Raw genomic sequence first — 21,463 nt, forward strand, 5'->3', positions numbered from 1 at the left:
CAGGTGATGAGGTAGCAAGAGCAATGAGCTGAATATTGGTCATTGCAGGTAATTAGATATTTGCAAATTCCTCATCTTTATAGGGGTCTTCTAAGGAAACTGAATTATGTGAGGTCAAGAGGTGTAGATGGGAAAGTCACGCTGCGATAAGATGATGTATATATTTTCCTCTTTATTCCATGGGTCATGGGGATATGGCTTTTGTCTCTTTTGTCCACAGTGACGTTTCTAGGACTAGAGGAATTCTTGGCGCCAATATTTGTTGAATAGCAACTTCCTTAGTTCCTCGCTTCATCCAAAGCTTTTTTGTTTTCTTCGGTAATACCCATATTCTTTCCTGTAAAGGTCCTTTGAAGAAAGATTTATGCATTAAGAGGTGTTTAAAAAATGACTCTTCTGGGCTCTGAACATCCAGCTCTAAACTCTGTACATTTGCTTAAAATTCAAATGTCCAGGCTCACTTTTCCTTTCCACTGCCCAATTCCTTGACTTTTCTTCTGGAACGTATTTTCTTTGTTTTTCAGTATTTTTTCCATGGATAATATCTTCTTTCTTCACATGTAATTTATTATTAGACAATAACCCTACTCTAATCTTCTGGTTTCTCATGGTACATATTAGTAAATTCATTAATATTTGATGATAAAATCCCTACGCATTGGCTCTAATGCATTGCCTCCTATTTTCTCTCCTTAAAAAAAATGAATTCATTTAATTTTTATTGCTTTTTCTTATCTCATCTTTTGCAGGAATCTGTTCCTGCTATGCACACATAGTTCCATCCTATTCTGAAAGACAGTTCTAGAGCACCTGGGTGGCTCAGTTGGTTAGGTGGTTGCCTTCTGCTTGGGTCATGATCTCAGGGTTCTGGGGTCGAGCCCCACGTCAGGCTCCCTGCTTGGTGAGGGGCCTGCTTCTCCTTCTTCCTCTGCTCGCTGCTCTGCCTACTTGTGCTCTCTATCTCTGTCAAATAAATAAATAAAATTTTGAAAAAAGACAGTTCTAAAGAAACATTTTAAAGAAAATTCTTATGACACATCTAAAGTAAAAATTGCATATTTCAAAAGCAAATTACATTTTTTTAAAAACGGAAAATATATAGTATCATCATAACCAGGACCACTCCATAATTTTCAGTGTCCGGTGAAAACGCTCTTTGTTCACAGATTATTATGAATTTCAAGCAGGAGTAAAACATCAAACCCAATGTAGGACACTTGTAAGAACTGGCGCAGGTTGCACACCCGTGAAGCTGTCCTTGCTAAAGCCCTGATGAGCTGTGCTGCTTAGAAAGAAAGTGCATTTTATTTCTTAATTTTTTTGATATTTATTTATTTGACAGAAAAAGAGCACAAGTAGGCAGAGCCGTAAGCAAAGGGAGAGGAAGCCCAACATGGGGTTTGTTCCCAAGACACTGGGATTATGACCTGAGACGAAGGTAGAAGTGTAACTGACTGAGCCACCCCACAAGCCCCAGAAAATGCATTTTAATACATTGGGGAAGTCATCAGCTAAAGCACCGTGCATGGGAAATTTACTTTGCAGAGGGGTAATTATGTGGTTGTGCGCGTTTGTCAGTATTGCGTCTGCCATCTTTTGTTAAGAGCCAGGAGATCTGAAAACAACGGAATTAGGTATGGGGACTGACAGGATCACCAAGAATATTATTTCTTACCCGGGAGCTTCAAGACAGAGCCTCACAGGGAGAATTTACCTGTGGTTCAGCAGACGTGGTCTGGGTCTCTGGTGCTCCTTGGGCTTCAGCTTTCAGTGAAAATCTGGAAGTAAACTTTTGTCCAGAGGAATGAGCGAACTGTGAGCTGGGAGTTTATCGGTCGGCGTGGCACCGGGCATCCTGGCATAGAGAGGCCACGGATTGGGAAACAGCTGCTCAGAGGTTCTTTATGAGGAGTTTTCTTGGGTGACGCGGGCTTCTGGTGTTTGTGGTAGGCGGCCCTAATTTACTCTCCCCTCCTTTGCCACTGCTTCTGGAGGACGAGGCTGAAGAAGAGGGAAGCCTGGGCGACTCCAGTCTCTCCCCCTGTCTGACCCTTTCTTGGTCTCCCTTGGTCTCTCTCCATCTCTCTCTGCCTCCCTCTCTTCACCCTCCCCCCGTCTCTCTCTGTTTCTCTCTGTCTCTGTCCCTCCTCTCCTCCGTCCCTCTGTCTCTCTCTCTCCATCTCGTTGTATGGAGTACGCATTCGAGATTCGAATTGATACCATTCATTTCAGACAGATGGGAAATTTCTTATACAGATTTTCTAATTTAAGGAAGGGAGATTTTATGTTTTAAATATATATGTGATTTTTTGAAGTGTATCCATTTGTTTTTGATTATTTTAAAGCCTATCTACCCTGAACCAATAGTAGCAACAAATTGGAAGAGTTACATTTTCTTATATACATCATGTCACTCACACACCGAGGATCCTTATGGTGTCTACCTGCAGTGACCCCACAAGGGAGAGTTTGAGGCTTTCTTCTCGAACTTACTTGGCATTTTTTAGGAGTGAGTCCTGACTAGGGAAATAAAAAAACCAAAACCAAACCAAAACAAAACAACAACAACAACAACAAAAACATGTACCTTCTTCTCCTTCTCTTTGATTGGAATTCTTCAGTCTTATAAAGATGTCCTTGCAGTAACAGAAACAGAAATAGAATTTCTAGATATACAATGTGAAAATAAGGAACACGATTAAATCTGTCATGTAAAAACAATGAGTTTTGAGGAGCATATGTGATTTTTAGGGTAGCATTCTGGGCAGGAAATGTGCAATAGTTGATATTTATGTGGCATTTTCCCATTAAGCCTAAAAGAAAAGAATTACCTTGATTTAGCTTGATGACCCTCTTTGAGCCACTGTTCTGGTATCAACGTCATCTATCCATAACTCTGTTTTGCTTTCTGTTTGACGTGAATCTGAAGACCTGCCTTTCTACACAGCAGAACATCCCCCATAATCGCTTCCACCTGTTAGAGTCTCGGTTTCCATGGCTCCCGTCACCTGGGAAGCCCGGCAGCCGTCATCCTGCACAGCACCTTCCTCAAAGACGCTGCGGTGGACAAACATGCTATTTGTGCCCCGGTTCTCCGGCGAACGTTCCAAGTTTAGTTGCCAATGCTGTCGTTACCTGGTCTCTCCAGGCTAAACATGAGTGGTTCTGCCAGGAATTTGCAGACCTGCATATAGACCCAGGAGTCATCTTGGGTGCAGGAACTTGGGGCAGCCTCCAGGGCAGCTACCTGGACATGCAGGTGACTACAAACAACCTAGGCTCTTGGTCAAAGGCAGATTTTCCCTCCGCAAAGAATAGACTGAAATCTGGCATTTCTAATGATTTCTCAAGTACTGTTGCTGGTTCTTGTTTAGCAGAAAGTGCTTTGGGTAGCCAACCCTCCACCATCACTACGTGTTTGCAGGAGAAAACCATACCCACAGATCAAAACAATAACACAAATTCTACTCTGTTCTTGTATCTGTATTTACTTCATTGTAAGGGCAACCTTGTTCCCTCTGTCTTTGGTTCTCCCCTGCCTGGATACTAACAGAATGAAGACGTGGATGCATAGATTTTTGTCTTTGCTTCTTTATGGATTCGGGTTTTCCACGTCTCATGGTGTGAGACGGACATTTAATCGGGCTGTAACATGATGCGCGTGTGTGCTTTATGGAGCTGTAATAGCGTCCACCGTTTCTGTGGCTAGGGGAGAAATCATGAAGGAAGCGAGACGATTTCCTTACCCGTCCGCTCGTTTAGGGGTTCTCATTCCCTCTTTATTTTCTTTGGTGACGAAAGGATACAAGCTCCTGTCTGAGCTTAGGGAATGGCTACGTAGAGTAGACAGCGCCGAGAGGAGTCCCATCAGGGAGGAGGTACCTCCCCGAGCGAGGCACGTGGGACCCAGCGGGTTAGCAGAAGAAGGCTTCTGACCCTATCTGTTTCGGCCGCTCCTGCACCCCATGAATGGGCTTTACAGACCTTGCACAGTCCCTTCAGTTTCTGCTGCTGCCCCCTCCCAACAAAATTCTCCAGGAGATTGGGTAAGGAAAAGACCTGAGCACGTCTCCTCCAAGTCCCTGTCTGCCCTGATGGCCAAAAGATTGCCTTCCCTTCTTCAGCCGTGAGCAGAGGCCTCCGGGCGAGCTCTTGGGCCTGCCCCGCGCCAACCCCTCACCTTGTCTGGCCCCCGCAGTGAGCGTGTTCTGAGTTCCCGCCTGAGCCCTCATTGCAAGGGCTGGTTTTGTGGAAGCAAAAACACTGGGATCATGGATCAGAAAACCTTACTCAAAGGGTTCGTGAAAGCAGACACCGGTGGGGGGTTTGCTGAGCTGGGGTCCTGCAGCGGGGATGGGAGATGGGGCTCGACTCTGCCCACAGGGGGCCACGCGGGGATTTGCAGCTTCGGAGAGGGGACAGCTGGTGGATGGCAGTCACCAAGATGAAAGTCAGGGGTGTGGGGTGCGGGAATTCTGGCTCACCTGTCCTAACAGGATTCTTGCTGACGGCAGCTCCGGGCGTTCGACCTCACCTGGGGGCGGTGGGGGATTGGGGATCCCATCACCTATTGGGGGGCTCAGATGCAAAGGAGGGGGCTCTGATTTCATGGACTTGACAGGAGTCTTGCTGAGAATGGGCAGTGCTGGCTCGAAGACGGAATTCCCAAGGCCGCATCTTGTCCGGAAGGAGCTCCGGGAGTCTGAGTAGAGTTCAGAGAGAATCACGGTCCTGTTCCTCTCAGACAGAACCTCAGGCCCTCTCGTCTCTTTTCCCCTTGGCTTTTCCACACATCTGTGACCGTATTGTACAAACGCTTCGTATTCTGGGGCTCGTGGGCGGCTCAGTCGTGGGTCTGTGTGTCTGACTCTTGATTTTGGCTCAGGTCAGGATATCAGGGTCTTGAGATCAAGCCCCACGCCCGGCTCCCTGCTGGGTTATGGAACCTGCTTAACATTCTCCTCCTGGCCCTCCCCCTCGCCGCCTCTTTCCCGCTCTTAAAGACATTATGTATTCTGACTTTTCACTTATTTATCATATTTCCTGGGCTTTAAAAACCCTTTAAAGCATCCATTTTAATGACACTAATATCTCATCCTAATGCTGTGTTAAAGTTTCCCTAATGACTTCCCTAATATTCAGATGTAGTTTGTAATTGGAGGGTTTCTCCCTCTCCTCCTTCCAATAAAGGCATTAATTACCGTCTTCCCCGGCAAGGCTGTTCAGATCAGGCTCCTCCGCTGAGTGCCCTCCGGGGGGGGGCACGGGCTCTGCTCTCTGAGTGGGGAGCCCCGGGTTGCGGTCTGTCACCCAGAAAGAGGAGCGCCCATTTCCAGTCACAACAACGATGCCATCCGGACTGGAAGCAGCCCGGTCCGTGTCTGTCTGTCTACCTGCATAGACGTGTAGGCACACATGTGTCTTTGCTCTTGTTTCTGAGTCTTTCTTAACACAGCTTCTGAGAAAGAGGCAGAAATCTAGTCAAAAACGTTTTTAAGTTACTTAATAAATATTGGAAAATTGCTCTCCAGAAGTCTGTGCTAATCTGTGCTCCCTACAATCGGCCTATTACAGCTTGAAGTATTATGATAGATTTTATTCGTTGCTCATTTGCTAGGGGGAAAAGTGTTTTCTTGTTTAATTTACAGCTCTTTGATTACTGGGGAGGCTGCACATTTTCATGTTTACTAATCATTTGTAATTACACTATTATGAATTTTCTATTCTGCCGTTCACCCTACAGCCCGCACATAGTACCGTGTTTGGAAAGACTACCAGGTTTCTTATCTACTTTCTTGGAAAAATAAAAAAATCAGTTCTTTCCATTCAAGACTTTTGTTAATCTATCATTTTGAGAAGTATATCTAATTCAGTCGACTTGTGTTCTTAAAGACCTATGTACTTCTGAGGGCATCCTGGGAATTCATGGCGATGCTAAAACGCGCGCCCTTGTTATGTAAGTTAGTGCACCCTCTTTCGTTTCTGGAAGACAGAAAGTGTGAGAACGAGGGACGGATGAACTTATCCTATTTGTTTAAGGCTGTTTTGCATTCTGATGCCTTGACATCCAAGATTGTTTCGAGGTGGCTGGTAAGAGACCATGAAAGCGTGCGAGATGAACAGCATCTCCATTCCCTGCATCCTCTCTCTCCTTCTCTCTTTGTTTCTCTTTAACAAACCGCCGCTTCCATCCTTTAAAACACCTGGATGCAAGAAACACTGCTGTTCTCCGAGAGCTGAGCGGGGAGTTGTCTCTGCTCTACAGAAGAATCTCAGACACTTGTGTTTGGGGCATTTCTTTAGGGCCTGCTTTGTGCCACGCACTGGGAGACTCACTGGACATACAGTGGGGGAGTGGATGGCCACCGCCCCCCAGGACTCAGGCATTCATGGCTACATGGAGAAACTCTCACAGATGGGAATGCATTGCCCAAAAGGTGTGCGGTGTTAAGAGAAAGTATAAATAACAAGGAGCATTAATTCGGGTATTACAAGTTTCCCTGAAGACCTGATCCTCATAGATGAGAACCTGAAGATCAAAGAAGTTAGGCAAAACGTACTCCTCTTACAACCAGAAGTTGCTGCCCTTGACCCCTGTCTCCCCAAGCCCTTCTCCCAGTCCTTGGCGCCCACCCCTGCTCTGAGTTGTTAGGGCTCCTCCTCCAGTTGGAGACCTAGCGGACAGCATGCTGACTCCAGTTAATAAGAGCGTGTTGGCTGCTTGAAGTTGGCTTGGAAAGTAGAAGTCCACTGTCCCCACCAAGCACACATACACACACAAAATGGCGGCCCTGTGCTGCGTTCATCAGCGTGACTGTGGTCGTCAGTTCACATCCTGTACTTCTGTCAAAACCTTGCATGGTTCACTTTAGAACAATAGAAATGTACAATTTCTATTTGTCCATTAGACCTCAATAACGCTGGGGAAAAACAAGTTAGACAAAAGGGTGAGGGGCTGAGTCCTAACAGGTGACAACACCCATGAGTATGGATTGAGATGAGACCGTTCAGGGGCTGTGGGCTAATGCAAAGTGTTGAGCTTTGTTGTGAGTGTGCGGGACTCAGGGACGGCGCTTACGCAGGAAGCCCAGCTCTGGATGGAGGTGCCTGGGAAGACTGGCTGAGGCACAGTGGTGAATTCTGGGGGGTGGCCTGGTGGAGGACAAGTGGGAGAGAGTGTCAGTCAACTAGACGGTTCGCCCTGAGATGCTGGCAGGAGAGACCCGAGCTGACCTAAGGCCGACCTGGAAGATATACCTGTCAGAACTTCGTGACAGAAAAACTAATTTTATGTTACCACATTTCTTGGCAGCCCCACATCTTTGAATGAATAAATCACTCTACCTAAGCAAATGCCTACATCCCTCATACACGCAACAGATAAGAAGGGAGAAAAACATAATTTTTGGCTGTTACTGATAAAACAATGAAATGCAAAAAGCACAGGAAAATCAAAAGGAAAGATAAAGTTGGAAGCAGCTGTATTAAAAAAGAAAAGAAAAGAAAAGAAAAAAAACCACTTGGTAAATCATGAATCCATTAGGAGATATTAGCCAGATATGTGTAGAGTTAGTATTTGCTGAAAGGTGCTGGAAATGGGGTTGGATTTTGAGCTGAAAGAAAATAAAAGGCAAGAAGAAGAGACACCCAAGAGGCACCTGCAGTGAAGTGAGTTTCCAAATCATTACATCTCATCTCAGATTTTTACCCAAGACGCAGAGGTAATCACAAGTAAATTCTTTTCTTTTTATTAATATATGTATTATTTGCCTTAGGAGCACAGGTCTGTGAATCACCAGGCTTACACACGTCACAGCACTCACCATAGCACATGCCCTCCCCAAAGTCCATCACCAGCCACCCTCTCCCTGACCCCCTCCCCCAGCAACCCTGTTTGTTTTGAGAGATTAAGAGTCTCTTACGGTTCGTCTCCCTCCTGATTCCATCTTGTTTCATTTTTTCCTTCCTGCCCACCTCTGCCCCCCTGCCCTGAGGCTGAGGGAAGAGCAGGATAAGGTGCTCAGTGGTCATGCTTACTGGGCGGCTGGGAGCCCGAATGTCACTGTGCTCCATCTCCAAAGATTCAGGGGGCACCAGGACGTTCAGTTGCAAGAGTCATTCTAGGGTCAAAACAATCCAAGACTTACCATGAAAATGCTCCTCGCGGATCCTGGGACGGGTTTGCACCGCCCATGCCGCCGAACAAATTCTTTGGACACGTTAAAATGAGCTGCAGTTATCTCTGCTTTGTTGGGGGGGGGCGGGGGAAAGAAGCCAGAAGTAATAACAGTTCATGGTTAAGTGATCCTGCTTTCTTAGAGATCTTGATTTAAATATTATTCTTCTTAACTTTAGTGAGAAAATTAGACACTTTCTGTCTTCACTATTTGCATTATATTCTAAGTAAAAGACTATTTTGGTAAAACTTCATCACATTATATCTGGCCCTTTCTAAAAAGAAATAGACCACTTGATTAGTATATTTTTTGATTCATGCATCTTATTAAGAAATTGCTGATAAAAGACACTTGGAGGTAGAAGGGTGTATCTTAAGGCTGTACTTTGCTAATTCAGTTCACTTTCGTTTATGCAAACAGCTAACTCTGGGAAGGATAATGTGACCTTTTCTTTTTTTTACTCCCAAATGATAGTATAGACAAATTCAGGCAGAAATTTTATAAGTTTCCTCATCCTTCCTGTGAATATGGGATTAGCGTACGTAGGACAGTGTTGTCGCTATTAACGGAGCTCCGTCTTCCCCCCACTCTGAAGTGACCTGTCTTACCTTCCAGAGCAGACACGAAGACCAGCTCATGCCCAATGAACAAGAGAGTATGAGTTTGGGTTCTTGGCCGGAGAGGGGGATGGCGGGGGCTTCAGCAACATGTTCCGGTAATGCAGGTGCAGAGGGAACTGGTCAGGAACACGGGGTGCCGGTCACATACCAAGAGGGCCAAGGGCTCAGGCCAAGGGGTCAGGATCTTCTGTCCCCCGAAGGTGGTGTGGCCTCTGCGCCTGCCCTGCCACGGGGAGAGAGCTTGGCCACCTCGGGCCCTGCTGGCCTCCCGACCCTGGCCAGCTTCAAGACAAGTCCACCAAGACAGAAGAGCGCAGAGAGGGCCCCTGGGGTACTTCCCGGCCGCTCACAAAGCGAGGTGAGGAGATGCGGCCTCTGCCCCGACCACAACGGCCGCGCTGGGACAGAATCTGAGTCGAGGAGGGCCTGTGCTTCCTGCGCGAATTCCTGTCTCTGCTTTTCCAAAGCTGCCCCCAGACTCCTTCTGGCGACCTCAACCATTTTTATTTGGGAAGTGAGTTGTTTTAATCCAGCTGGTCCCCCGTTGAGAAATACCGTGCGACTTAAGCGTAAACTTTTTCACTAATTGAAATGAACGTTATTTCGGGGTTTTTAAAAAATTTTTTATTTTTTAATAAACATATATTTTTATCCCCAGGGGTACAGGTCTGTGAATCACCAGGTTTACACACTTCACAGCACTCACCAAAGCACATACCCTCCCCAATTATTTCGGGATTTTTTTATGCTTCAGCAAAACCCTATTTCAGAAGGCCCCGTGTAGACTATCACCCAGCCTCCCGACCCGCAGCGACGGGGCCAGGGAAGGACCTCCCCTGCTGCCCACGTGCTGCGGCAAAAATGTCAGCAGCCCAGGTTTAGGACTAATGGTTACTTTATCCCAAAGCTCAAAAAATTCACTGTCTGTTGATTTGTCTTCTCCACCTTCGTGATGTGCGGATCGTCTACTTGCTGGTCCTCTGCACTTGACGAAGAAGGCGGAGCTGCTTTGGGAGGCGATGCTGTTGGTGCGGTAGGTCCCTCGCAGGGGCAGAGCGTCTCTCGTCAGCTCTCCTCTCTGGGCGACGTTCGAGTCTCTTCAGGCCGAGAGCCTGTACCCACCTCCGTCGGTCCCAGGCATCGCGTGACCGTGGCCGTGCCAGAGCCTTCCAGGGCTGTCCCCGAGGCTGGCACCGAGGGACGGAGGCGCAGGGCCCCACTCGACCCACATCCGTGTCACTGTGGACAGGTGTGCTCCAGCACCGGTCCCCACTCTGGAAGAACCCAAGAGACCGTAAAGATTGGAAGACTGGGCCGGTCTCTTTTGCTCCGAATCTAACATAGGAATACAGACCTGCCCCCTCAGAGCGTGTCCCAGAAGGAAAGCACGGGGTCCCGCATCCACTCCTACCCTGTAAGGTGGAGCACCCGGCCCTGCGCCCCCGTCTGTGCGCAGTGACCGAAGAGACCCTCACGCGATAAGCCTCCCTCGCCCCTCGCCATCTGCGAAGGCGGCCCTGGGCCGTGCGCGGTCGAGCGAGCGTGGGCCGCACTGCCTGGGGTCACGTTCTTCTCTGCTCCTTCTGCGCTGCCCGGCCTGGGACAGACCACTCAGCTCCGTTGTTCGGCTCTCTTTGGAAGGACAGGGATTGCAGTAGCCCCTTTCTCCGTGGGCTGTTTGGAGGGCGAAGCCCGCATTAGTGCCACGCGTGTCTTACAGTGAGCGCTCAACAGCTGTAGCCAGGACTGGTTTTCGAGACCTGCGCTAAAATTGCACCGAGTGAGGGCGGGCACACTCAGTCTTCCTAGCGGGATGCCCACGGGTTTCTCAGGACCCCCATTTCCTAGGAAAGGAAACCGAGTCTCAGAGATAAGACTTTCTTTCGAAGTCTCGGGTCCCAGTGGCTTCAGGAATGCGCCTTCCGGACCCCCCTGTGCTTCTGGGTACACACGCTGCTGCCTTGCATTCCTGAATCTCGTTGGGACCCAGAACATCTGCAGAACATCTGCTTTCAGAACAAACACTCGCTTGGCAACGCTGGTGAACAGAACCCCTTGACCAAAACCCAGCACCTGCTGTCCCCTTTTTGGCTCAGGAGGTATGATGGGACTAGAAGGCGGTGAGGGACGGTGGCCTCTGCTGCGGGCAGGGAGGAGGTGTCCGGCGTGCGAGGAAGGGGTGTGGAGACGGGGGAAGGCGGTGCTCGCTCTGTGAGAACGTCTCCAGGGCTGATGTGCAAAGAGGCCACTTGCTCTGGGGGCTGTGAGAAGTGGGCGCTGTGGCCCTTGATCTTCAAGAGCTTAGACTGTCTCCAGGGCAGCACAGGGACCCACCGAGCAGGCGGATTGCGGCTTCAGATGGGGCACATGCGAGATACTAATCGGGCTGTGGTGTCCCTGCTTCTCGGGAGAGGGGACGTGAACTCATTTCTGGATTTCAATTTATGCCATTGCAATTATAAGCAGTTAAGGTTTCTCTTGCCTTGTCGTCAGTGAATTACACATTTTGGGAAGCGACATAGAGTTAATTATTGGGTCTAAAATTCAGTAAAGGCCCCACTTGTAGAAGGTACTTTGTTAAGTGCTTTGGATGCACGGACATCAAAGGCACTGCTATTATTGCTGCTTTACAGATAAAGGGAAGGTTGACGAGCTTAAATAGGCACATCTAATTCATTAATTTAGCATTAATTTTGGATGGATTATTTCGGTAAGCAGTTTTCGATTCTAAGATTCAATTTGTAAGCACATTAGTTTTGTCAATTACCTCTCACGTTGAGTTTCGTAAACCACACACACTCCCTTAACTGTTCCCCAAATTATCCAGAAGGGAGTGTCTCAGAGACTCTGGCTCCCAAATTCAGACAGTTTCCTGCTGTGTGCAGATGCCCCACTGATTCCCGGCGTGTAGGAGAGAATTTCCCGTGGCTGAGGGCTGGGCCTGACCCCCCTCTGCCCGCCCGTGCCCCGGGAAGTGAGTCTGACTTGGAGAGAATTTCCCGTGGCTGAGGGCTGGGCCTGACGCCCCTCTGCCCGCCCATGCCCCGGGAAGTGAGTCTGACTTGGGCCCTGCTGTATGTCCTCCATCCTTGTTTCTGGGAGGGTCCCCAGCCCTGTGCCGGTTACCAGTAAAGCCCCTCGGGAGGAAAGGTGATGCACCAGCAGCTGCCAATGACTCAGGCCAGCCCCCTGGGTCGCGCCTCGACCGTGGTGCTGTTCGGGCTGGAGATGCTTAGTGTTACCAGATGGCATGTCTCCTCGGGTGTCCCCACTGGAGGCTCTGTGCGGCGCCCACAGGGCACGCAGGAACAAAGAAAACACCACGTCCATTAACCTCCATGCTCGGAGTCGTCCCCAACAATCCGTCGCGGGGTTCCTCTTCATCCTGCTCTGCGTTTTGGCAGCGAGGCGGCTCCCACTGTAAACACACGTGGCCCGTTGGACGGGTGGCCGCTGAGCATCGCGCCCGCCAAGCTGTTGAGCTGGCTGTCAGTTGGAACGAGAGGAAGACAGAATGCGTCCCCTCTGTCTCCTGGGAGTGTTCTCGAGTGACAAAAACAAATGCTTCAGAAAAAAGGGAAAGTGCCTGTGAGTGGGGAGAGGGGGCCGTTTCTGTGCTCTGTCTTCCTCGAATTTGAGAACGTACACATCACGAGAGTAGTTAACAGGCCTCTTAGGAGAGCCTGGGGAGAGGCTGATGCGATTTCGAGGGGGTTTGTGCATTTTGCGTCCATCACTCCCAGTGCCCACGATGCTGCCAGGCAAGACCAGGCAGATTTTATTTAAAAATAAAAAAAAAAAGAAAAAGAAAAAGAAAAAATATTATTTTGTGCATGTGTAGTAGATTTGCTTATGTGAAATTATTTAGAAAATGTTGCTTACTTAAAAACAGAGAAGTGGAGTAGCTTTTCAAGTCCCCCTCACCAGGTACATGGGCCCAGGAGATGTATTTTTGTCTGTTGGATTTATATTTTTTTCCATATGGGATCAGACAATTAAAGTGGTTTATTTACTCCCATCCAGGATCGACTCTAGCTTGCACAGGGAGGGACCCAAACGGTGAGTCAAGCACAGTGGGGCCAGAGAGGGAATGAGTTGTGTTGAAGTAGACGGAGGGAGAGACGTTTCCTGCTCTCGATGCTGCACAGATAGAGATTCTCGTGGACGGAGGGTCTGTGACACGCACCCTCCAAAGTCATGCGGTGACTCTCCAGTCACCAAAGTGATGGCGTTCGTGGATGGGCCTTCAGGAGAGGATTGGTGTTCGATGAGGTCATGAGGGTCTGTTCTGTTGAAAGAACAGACACTGGAGGGGGCGCCTGGGTGCCTGGCTCGGCTGAGCGTCCGGCTCCCGATTTTGGCTCAGGTCCCAGTGGGATCCAGCCTCCCACAAGCTTTGCCCTTAGCAGAGAGTGTGCTGGAGATTCTCTCTCTCTCTCTGCCCCTCCCCCTGCTCTTTCTCTTGCTCTCTCAGTAAATAAAGAAATCTTTAAAAAGAGAGAGAGAGAGAGACCAGGGAGCTGGCTTCCTCTCCCTTTCTGTGCATATGCATCAGAGAAGGTTCCTGAGAGGTCACAACACAAGGGAGCCATCTGCCAGCCAGGACGATGGCTCTCCACAGCGACCAGCTCAGCCAGCATCTTGATCGTGACTTTCTGTGCAGTCTCCAGACCTGGGAGAAGTGCACGTCTCCCGTTCTAGCCGGCCAGTCTCCAGCGCTGTGTTAAGGCAGCTCCAGCCACGAGACGAGAGACTGTTCTCGGCTCAGCGTGTGGTCCAGGTGGCGAAGCTACGAATCCGTCCGTGAAAACTGCTAGTGATCCTGCTTTAGTAGGTGCATGTCAGGGCGCTCGCTCACGTGTTTCAGCTAAAGATCTGATGTGACATCTGGGACCCAGAGACTGGAACCTGGAGCGGACACCAGAAAAGAGAAAATCTCCCTTCCCTCCTCCGCGGCTCCTGAGCGGGAAAGGAGGCGATCCCGGGCGGACGGAGCCCCTCACGCCCAGTGCAGAATCTGCCCTTGGCTCTCCAGCACTGGGTGGTCCAAAGCCAAGGCATTCGTTCATTCATTCAACAGGTATTGATTCCTCAGGTCCTATCTTCTGGGCTGTGGAATCCAGAATGAAAACCATCAACTCAACACACAGTTCAGTAAGAACTCAGTGTGGAATTATAGGTGAGGAACACCAAAGACCACACAGGCTTAGAAGGAGCATCTGAAGCAGACACTGTCTGAGCTTAGACCTCAAGGAAAAGCAGGTCTTTGCCAGCAGGGAGAGGGGGATGGGCTTGGCAGCGGGCAGCTTCCTGGAGGAAGGGAGGGCAGAGAAAAGTGTCGGGGACCCTCAGGCCCCAGCAGCGTCTGAGTCGGGCAGAGCCCTGTCCCGTTTCTCTCACCCTGTCCTGACAAGTGCGCCCCCCCCGCCCCCGTCAGTGACCGACGTAGCGGATTCTCTTCTGTTGCTGGGATGTGAGCAGCCAGTGGACCTCCCCAGACGTGGGTCGCGGCAGAAACCATCAGCCGGCAGGCCCCTGAGTGCCCCTTCGCCCTCGAGCCCATCACCCTGAAGTGTTGTGCCCAGATTCTTGCCCCGTGACCCTCAAGGGGTCCGTCTCACCAGGTCAAGACTTTTAGGTTGACCTGGCTCGCCGCAGATACCCATAACACACCTTCCGCCTGAAATTCTGCGGGAGCAGGTTCATTGTGTGAGAAAAGCAATCATCAGCTGGCAAACACGACCCGAGGAACGGTCACGCGGAGTCCTGAGGGCTGTCTTTCCTGTTAGATACTGTTCCTGCATCTCACCAAAGATCGGTTCGCATCTTATTAAACACCGAGAAGCTCTAGAGGTCGAAATCCTGAACTAGGTAGAAAAGCTAGAACAGAGACTTTCAAAATCCAGGCCCAAGAGGTGTCTCCTGGCCGGCTCGTCCTCAGCCCACGTGGAGGCCAGTCTTCCCGGTCACAACAGTGTTAACTTCAAAAAGAAAAAGAAAAAAAAAGGGACAATGATGTTTTCCATATGAATGTCATCGCTTCGCCTGGTGAAATGCACACCATTGTTCTCCAGGCCGGAACGCTGGATTCGGGATGACGTTTTCCAACTGTGTAGTTAAGCGTCCGTCCACAGAACAATGAGCTTTAAGAGCAACGTACCCCTGGGCTCTGGTCTGCAGGTGCCTCGTGGCACCACGCCACTCTTCTCTTCCTGTTTCCTCCTTTCCTATGAATAACCAAATGAGGCTGTGGAAAACTTCTTGCAACAAAGAATTCTTGTGAACTTCGATATCCTGTTTCTCCTTTTGCCTTCATCCAAGAATCTGTCCCCTAAAGAAGAACATAGTAAAGGAATAGGAAGGGATCTGTGTCAGATCTCCGGACCCCTGGTACTCAAGCCACCCACTGCCCCCCCATCCTGGGAACAGGGCGCTAACACAGTCTTGGCACTGCAGAGGGCTGCCCCACGCAGGAGCTCTCCTAGCCTCTCTGCCCACCTCTAAACCTAGGACACGCGTTGAAACCGTGTCTCCTTTGGTTTTGAGTGGGAGCTGCAGGGCAGGAAGACTTAGTGACTGTCCTTCCTCCCACTTCCCTGTGGATGGGAACCTCTGCAGTCACCCGGACTTGCCACTCTTGAATGGAGGAGCTCCTCGACCGTTACTCCCTGCAGACACGGTATGACTTAGAGGACAGACATGTCTCAAACCATCAGAGTTTGAAGCATAAGAGAGAAAAAAAAAATAAATTCAGAGAGTAAAACAACAATCACATACTCACAGGGAAATCTTGAAAGGGTCCGAAGCATGATAGGGACGGCAGGAGAGTCACTCCCTTCCTCCGTTTCCTTCAGATACTTTACGGCGTCCGGACAGAATACTGTCCCCTCGAGGCCGTCTGTGGGTGGTCTTGCTCTCTAAGTCACCAGGCTGATCTAGAGGACACCGGACGGAAGGAAGGGGGAAGGAACAGAGGGAGGCGCGGTACCTATATTTTGTGCATCATTTCCACAAATTTTAATACGACACAGTTATTTGGAGCTGATATTTGATCTTTCATAAATATTTCTGTAGATGTGGCTGGTGCTTTTGTCCTGCAGAGGCAGCTCCATGAGATGCAGCCCTGTCCGTCTGGGTTGAGGTCCTGGGTGGGTCCACGAGGGTCCCTGCCCTTGGCTCAGTCCCGTCACCTCAAGCCAGGACTGCAAGGACTGGCCGGCGAATGCTGCTCTTCGTGTCAGGCCGCTTCCCGGCGGGGGCCGCGGTTCGGAGGGCAGCCGGGCAGCGGCGTGGCGTGCAGCTGCCGGCAAATTCAGTGTAATAAGAATACACAGGAAATCCCGCTTATTCAGCCTTTAATAACAACCACAAAAATACACAGTTTTCTTCCGGTTTCCACTCTCTGAAGGCAGAAGTGGGAGAGAGTAGCAGCGTTCGGTGCGTGAGGTCAGGTCCGCGCACCTGTCATGTGTGTGATGACGTCGGTCACCGTCTGCCAGGCCCATGTGACCCCTGGTCCGACGAAGGAAACCAGCCTGAGCGCCGCGTGGTTTACTGACGTCAAATGTGAGACGGGGCCCGTCGCTCTCAGCCGCCCACCTCCGTGTAGCTTTGCTGCCCCGGGACAAGGGGCTTCTCTTCGTTACGACAGGATTCATTTCAAGTGGAGAGAAAACAGGGCATTTGACTAAAATCACAGTGCACAGTTCACGTGTGTTTGAAACGGTCCACTCGCAAGTGTGAGTCTCACCGGTTTTCATAATTCCCTTCTAGAGTTGTTCTATATCCTCATATTGTTTAGTTTCGGAGACGCCTTAACCAAAGGCCCTCTTATTTCCTTCAGGTGACAGAGGACACTGGAGGTGACCCATGTGTGTGACAAGGCTGGATGCGGGTAGGGATGCTGAAACTCACACAGGTCATGCCAGCCTCACTGGTCGAAAATTAAAGATGTGGAAATCACAGAACATAGTATTAAATGTGGTGGTGGCTCCAGTGATCCCATTAATGAAAATATTGTTGATTCTTATTAACTACAAAAGGCTAGTGACAATGCAAAACATGTCCAAGATAGAGGTAGGCACTAAATAAAGTTAAAAAAATAATAGCATTTATTTGAAGATCTTTTAGCTGCTTCATTTCTATAGCTATGGAGTCACTGGAGTCCTGGATTTTTTCAGTGATACTTTTATAATATTTAAGGAGACATTTGTGCATTATTTGGAAATCACAAATTTAGGGATTTAAAACATCTTGGGACATGTCTTTCATGAATATTAAAGCGCTGTTTGTCATGTGGACTTGATGAGCCAGAATAATTGAGCAAACAGTCTAATTAGTTATGTGTGTGAAAGTACAGTCGTGTTTATACCCCTTGGAGCATACTTTAATGTTAATGGTCATTTATTACGAGCTAACCAAAGATTTTTAAGTCGTACCTGTCAAAATGAGGAAGACTTTGGATCACATGCAGGATCTCTTACTCATTAGTCTGGACTTGAGAAGGTCACCTGAATTAAAGGTGTTAATTTTCCTGATCTATGCCATGGGGAGAATTACACCTAGCTTGTAGTGTGGCCCTCAGAGCTGCATGTGTTCATAAATTTAAATTGCTTGTCTGGCAACCACAACATCTGTTAAAACGAGAGAGGGACTCCTGAATCTTAGAATCATTTGGTGAAAGATGTCAACTCAGACGTATCCAGGATTACAATTTTCACTCACTCTGCTAGACACTGTAACTTATTTCCAGAGAGGGGAGATACCGCTATTCTCATGAAATGTAGAGCCTGATGGAGAAAATAAGCTCTGCCCACACAGGCACCCATGAACCCACACACACATGCACGTGTGTGGATGTTCTACTGCGGGAAATGTTGAAAGCAGGAGAGGATGAGATGAACACATTACAAGCTCTGTGCTATTATACAGATCTCGAGGATTTTAAGGTTGCTTGTTCTTAAAATGAAAGATGTTTATTCAATCAACGAGCATTTATGCATGTCACCCTAAGCCACAAGGTTCCCATTGCTGGAGACAGAACACAGACCAGCGGCAAGGTCGCTCACTCTTGGGATTCCCCTGTTTTGAGGGAAGAAAGGAAAGGTCTGGGCGAGTGGGAGTGCGCTGGATGGCTCGCTGTCGTGGGCGTGGTGTGGAGGCCCCAGAGCAGAGCAGAGGCCTGGCAGAGCCGGTGGCGAAGAGAGGGGGAGGTTGGACTGGGAAGGGGGCAGGGAAGGAGCGAGGTGGCAGAGGGGGGGAGACCTAGTGAACCGTGTGAGCGTGCGTGGTGGGGTCCCCATGGTCTGAAGGCAGGAGGAGGGGGCAGGTGTGCCGGTGCCGCAGGGGAGGAGGAGGTGGGTGGGGGCAGCCACAGCGAGATGCTCGCTGGAGGGCAGAGGGCTATTTGAGCCCCGTGATGGATGCCTGTTGACCATTTCGAGGCTTTTATTCTACAGACGGTTTGGGTGGTTTGGGGTAGCTGTGGTGTGGCTTGGCGTTCAAGAAGACCACTTGGCTGCTGTGTCGGTGATAGCCTCCAGGGCACAAGGACCCGCGGGCAGATCTGGCACCAGACTTGGGCATTAATTCAGGTGAGAAATGATGCAAGAGCTCAGGTGGAAAGAAAAGGTCAGAATCTCAGTATCTGTTGACTAACAGATACTGGCTAACAGAAATTGCTGATGTATTGGATTTAGCTTTTGGGAGAAAGAAGTGTCAACAGTCTACACCCAACATGGGGCTCGAACTTACAACCCTGAGACCAAGAGTCACATGCTCAGGCACCCCAAAAATGAGTTACTCTTTAGAAAGCTGTGGAAGGCTATGGGGGGAGCGGATTTGAGAGGAGACCAGGGGTTAGCTTCAGAGCATGCCTGGCGGGAACCAGTGATACGGCTGGGCTGGCCCTCGTGGTTCTCGTGGGCGATTGCAAGATGGCCTCAGCAGTAGCCATCGGGAACTTCTAAGACCTTGGAGACTCCCAGGCACACCTGTGGCCACATAGTAAGGTCTTGGGTAGAGAGAGAAGGTGCATATTTGCCTGGGGTTCTACTTTTATTGGGGTAGAGGGTGGGGCTAGGGTTTGGTGGATTTGAAACTTAAGAATCGAAATTTGTGGCTCAGGGAGAGAAAAATCAAGAGGCCCAAATGGCCAGGTACGGAAACCAACCTAGATTCCTCAAACCAAGCTGCCTCAGAGCCGTGCTGCCTGGCGCTTGATCTAGTGGATGCCTTGCAGCCCCTTTATCTGAGGTGGCTCTGCAGATCACAGCTTTAGTCAGGTGCTTCCATGACCGAAACGGTAAGTCGGCTGTCAGGGTGTTCGACCTGAGAAGGGAGACGCTGTGTGGACCGCTGGATACGCGGGTCTGAATTAAATTTAAATGTGAAGGTGAGGTGACTTAGAAAGTGAGAATAGAGAGAAAGGTGTCTAAGACCTGATGCCGCGAGGGGCCAGGACAATGAAAAGAAAAGCAACAAGATGCCGGAAAGCATTGTCACTGGCGTGTAGAAGAACTCACGGAACGGGTCAACTGGAAGATAAGCCCAGAAGTAGTGACCCAGGAAGGAGTCACCGTGTGACGTGCTGAGTTCAGACCCTGCCGATGGGGACTGAAGCTGTCCTTAGGTTTAGTAGTGATGGCAGTGGTGGGAGCTGTCTCAGGAGTGGTGGGGATGAAAACACTTGCATTTGCTATGAATTCATCTACAGATAGAGCGGATCAATGGAGAGCGATTGAATAATTGGGGGAAGCATTAAATGGCCGGCCGGCTGGCTGGCTGGTGCCTCCCCCCACAATACAATATCCTAGCAATGGCAGCATAGTCAATTTTTACAAAATGTCCACTAACTTAGGTATTAATAGAATATAAAATTGAAAATAAAAATTTAACGGAATAAAGTATAATTAAATATAAAAATAAATACTGATTCTCAGATTCCTCCAAGAGCTTGAATCAAATGATTATTTCCTACTCTCACCAGAGTGTTGACCCCCTTCCTTCTGTTCTGACTCTGTGTGGCCTTCTGCTGGGCTCTGGTATCTGCGGGGCATCATGGGGGTTCTTCAAAGTCATGTGGCATGACTGAGGCCAGCACGTTGGACCCTAGCCCATGCTCCTCTCTGCCCAGGGCAGTGGTGCTGGTGAGGCTGAGGCCGGCAGAGACCACAGCGGGTCATGTCTGTACCAAGCTCTCTGGGACTCTCAGGGTCTCCATCCACCAGAACAGGACTGCGTCCTTCAGGAGGTCAGGGGACATTCCTCTTCAGGGACTTTGCCTCTGACACCTGTGGGAACCCAGACCCTGCAGTCTTATACTCCTGAAGTATTTGGACGCTCCTAACAGCCCTGACCTCTCTGTATGTAGCTTTGGCTTGGGTCGTTCAGTTTGCGAGCACCATTTTGCATTCAAGAATTCCACTTCTGCAGTCAAAATTAAATTTTAGGAATGTATTCATCACTTGGTTCTCTCAAAGTACGATGCGGTTGTATTTTTTTCTCCTTCCCCTTTTTCTCCACACTCCTGCTCCCTAGAGCTCTACACTACCAGCTTCTAGTAGCTTTGATATCACGGTACCCTTCTTCATGTGGTCCCTCTGGTGGATTTACTTACGTCCTGCCCCGAAGGACCAGAACCCCTTAGCATCTCCTCTTCCACATTCAAACCATTAGGGATTGGTTCAGTGGAGGTGGTTCTCCATGGAAGTAGGGGAGCGAGATGAGTGCTGGGAGAGCCGAGCTGGCCAGAGAGATTTCCAGTGGCTCAAGACCACCAGGGAGCTCACTAGTCACAACTGCCACCTTGCAAAGCTTTTTTTTGTGAACACAGTTAATGATTTTTATCTGGTCACTCAGCTCTGTCATTAGACTTAGACCTTCCTTAGCAACCATGAGGATGGACAGAGATAACCCGAGTGGTGAGTTTGTGCATTTTCTGTGAGGGAATCATCCCTATGTTCCAAACACTCTTCTTGGGATGGTTTTCTTCTCAGACAAGACCACCAGCTCCTGTCATTAATGATTTCACCTTGCAGGGTCACCCACTTTTAGGGTAAACTCGGGCTCATGTAGTCTACAGGGATGATGATATTACCTGTACCTTACAATTTTTTTATTATTGACTTTTCACCATCTTAATTAATGTTCTAGTTCTGTTAGTTCTAGTTCTGTTAGTTTTGGGGGTCACTGTAGCCATTGAGTAATTCTCTACGTCACCAAGCGCCCATCACCTATGTCACCCATCCCCCCACATCCTCCCCTCTGATAACCGTCAGGTTGCTCTCTCCAGTGAAGAGTCTGTTTCTTGGCTTGTCTATCTTTTTACCTTGGTCCATTTATTTTGTTTCCTAACGTGCACATATGAGTGAGATCGTACGGTACTTGTCTTCCTCGGACTGACTGATCTCGCTTGTCCTCATACTCTGTAGCCTGGTCCATATTGTTGCAAGTGGCAAGACTTCATTCTTCTTTATGGCTCAGTAATATTTACATATAAGAGTAATATTCAGGGGCGCCTGGGTGGCTCAGTGGGTTAAAGCCTCTGCCTTCGGCTCAGGTCATGATCCCAGGGTCCTGGGATCGAGCCCCGCATCGGGCTCTCTGCTCAGCGGGGAGCCTGCTTCCTCCTCTCTCTCTGCCTGCCTCTCTGCCTACTTGTGAACT

At 49.3% G+C, this 21,463-nt stretch overlaps 1 protein-coding gene across 1 annotated transcript in view; it reads left to right on the forward strand.

The window, feature by feature from the left end:
• CSMD1 (CUB and Sushi multiple domains 1) overlaps window positions 1-21,463 on the forward strand; it is a 1,951,187-nt gene that overhangs the window by 749,184 nt on the left and 1,180,540 nt on the right. The window lies entirely within an intron of this gene.

Source organism: Mustela putorius, unplaced genomic scaffold, assembly GCF_011764305.1.
Source record: "Mustela putorius furo isolate JIRA1106 unplaced genomic scaffold, ASM1176430v1.1 tig00000905_pilon_pilon_pilon, whole genome shotgun sequence".
Classification (NCBI taxonomy): Eukaryota; Metazoa; Chordata; class Mammalia; order Carnivora; family Mustelidae; genus Mustela; species Mustela putorius.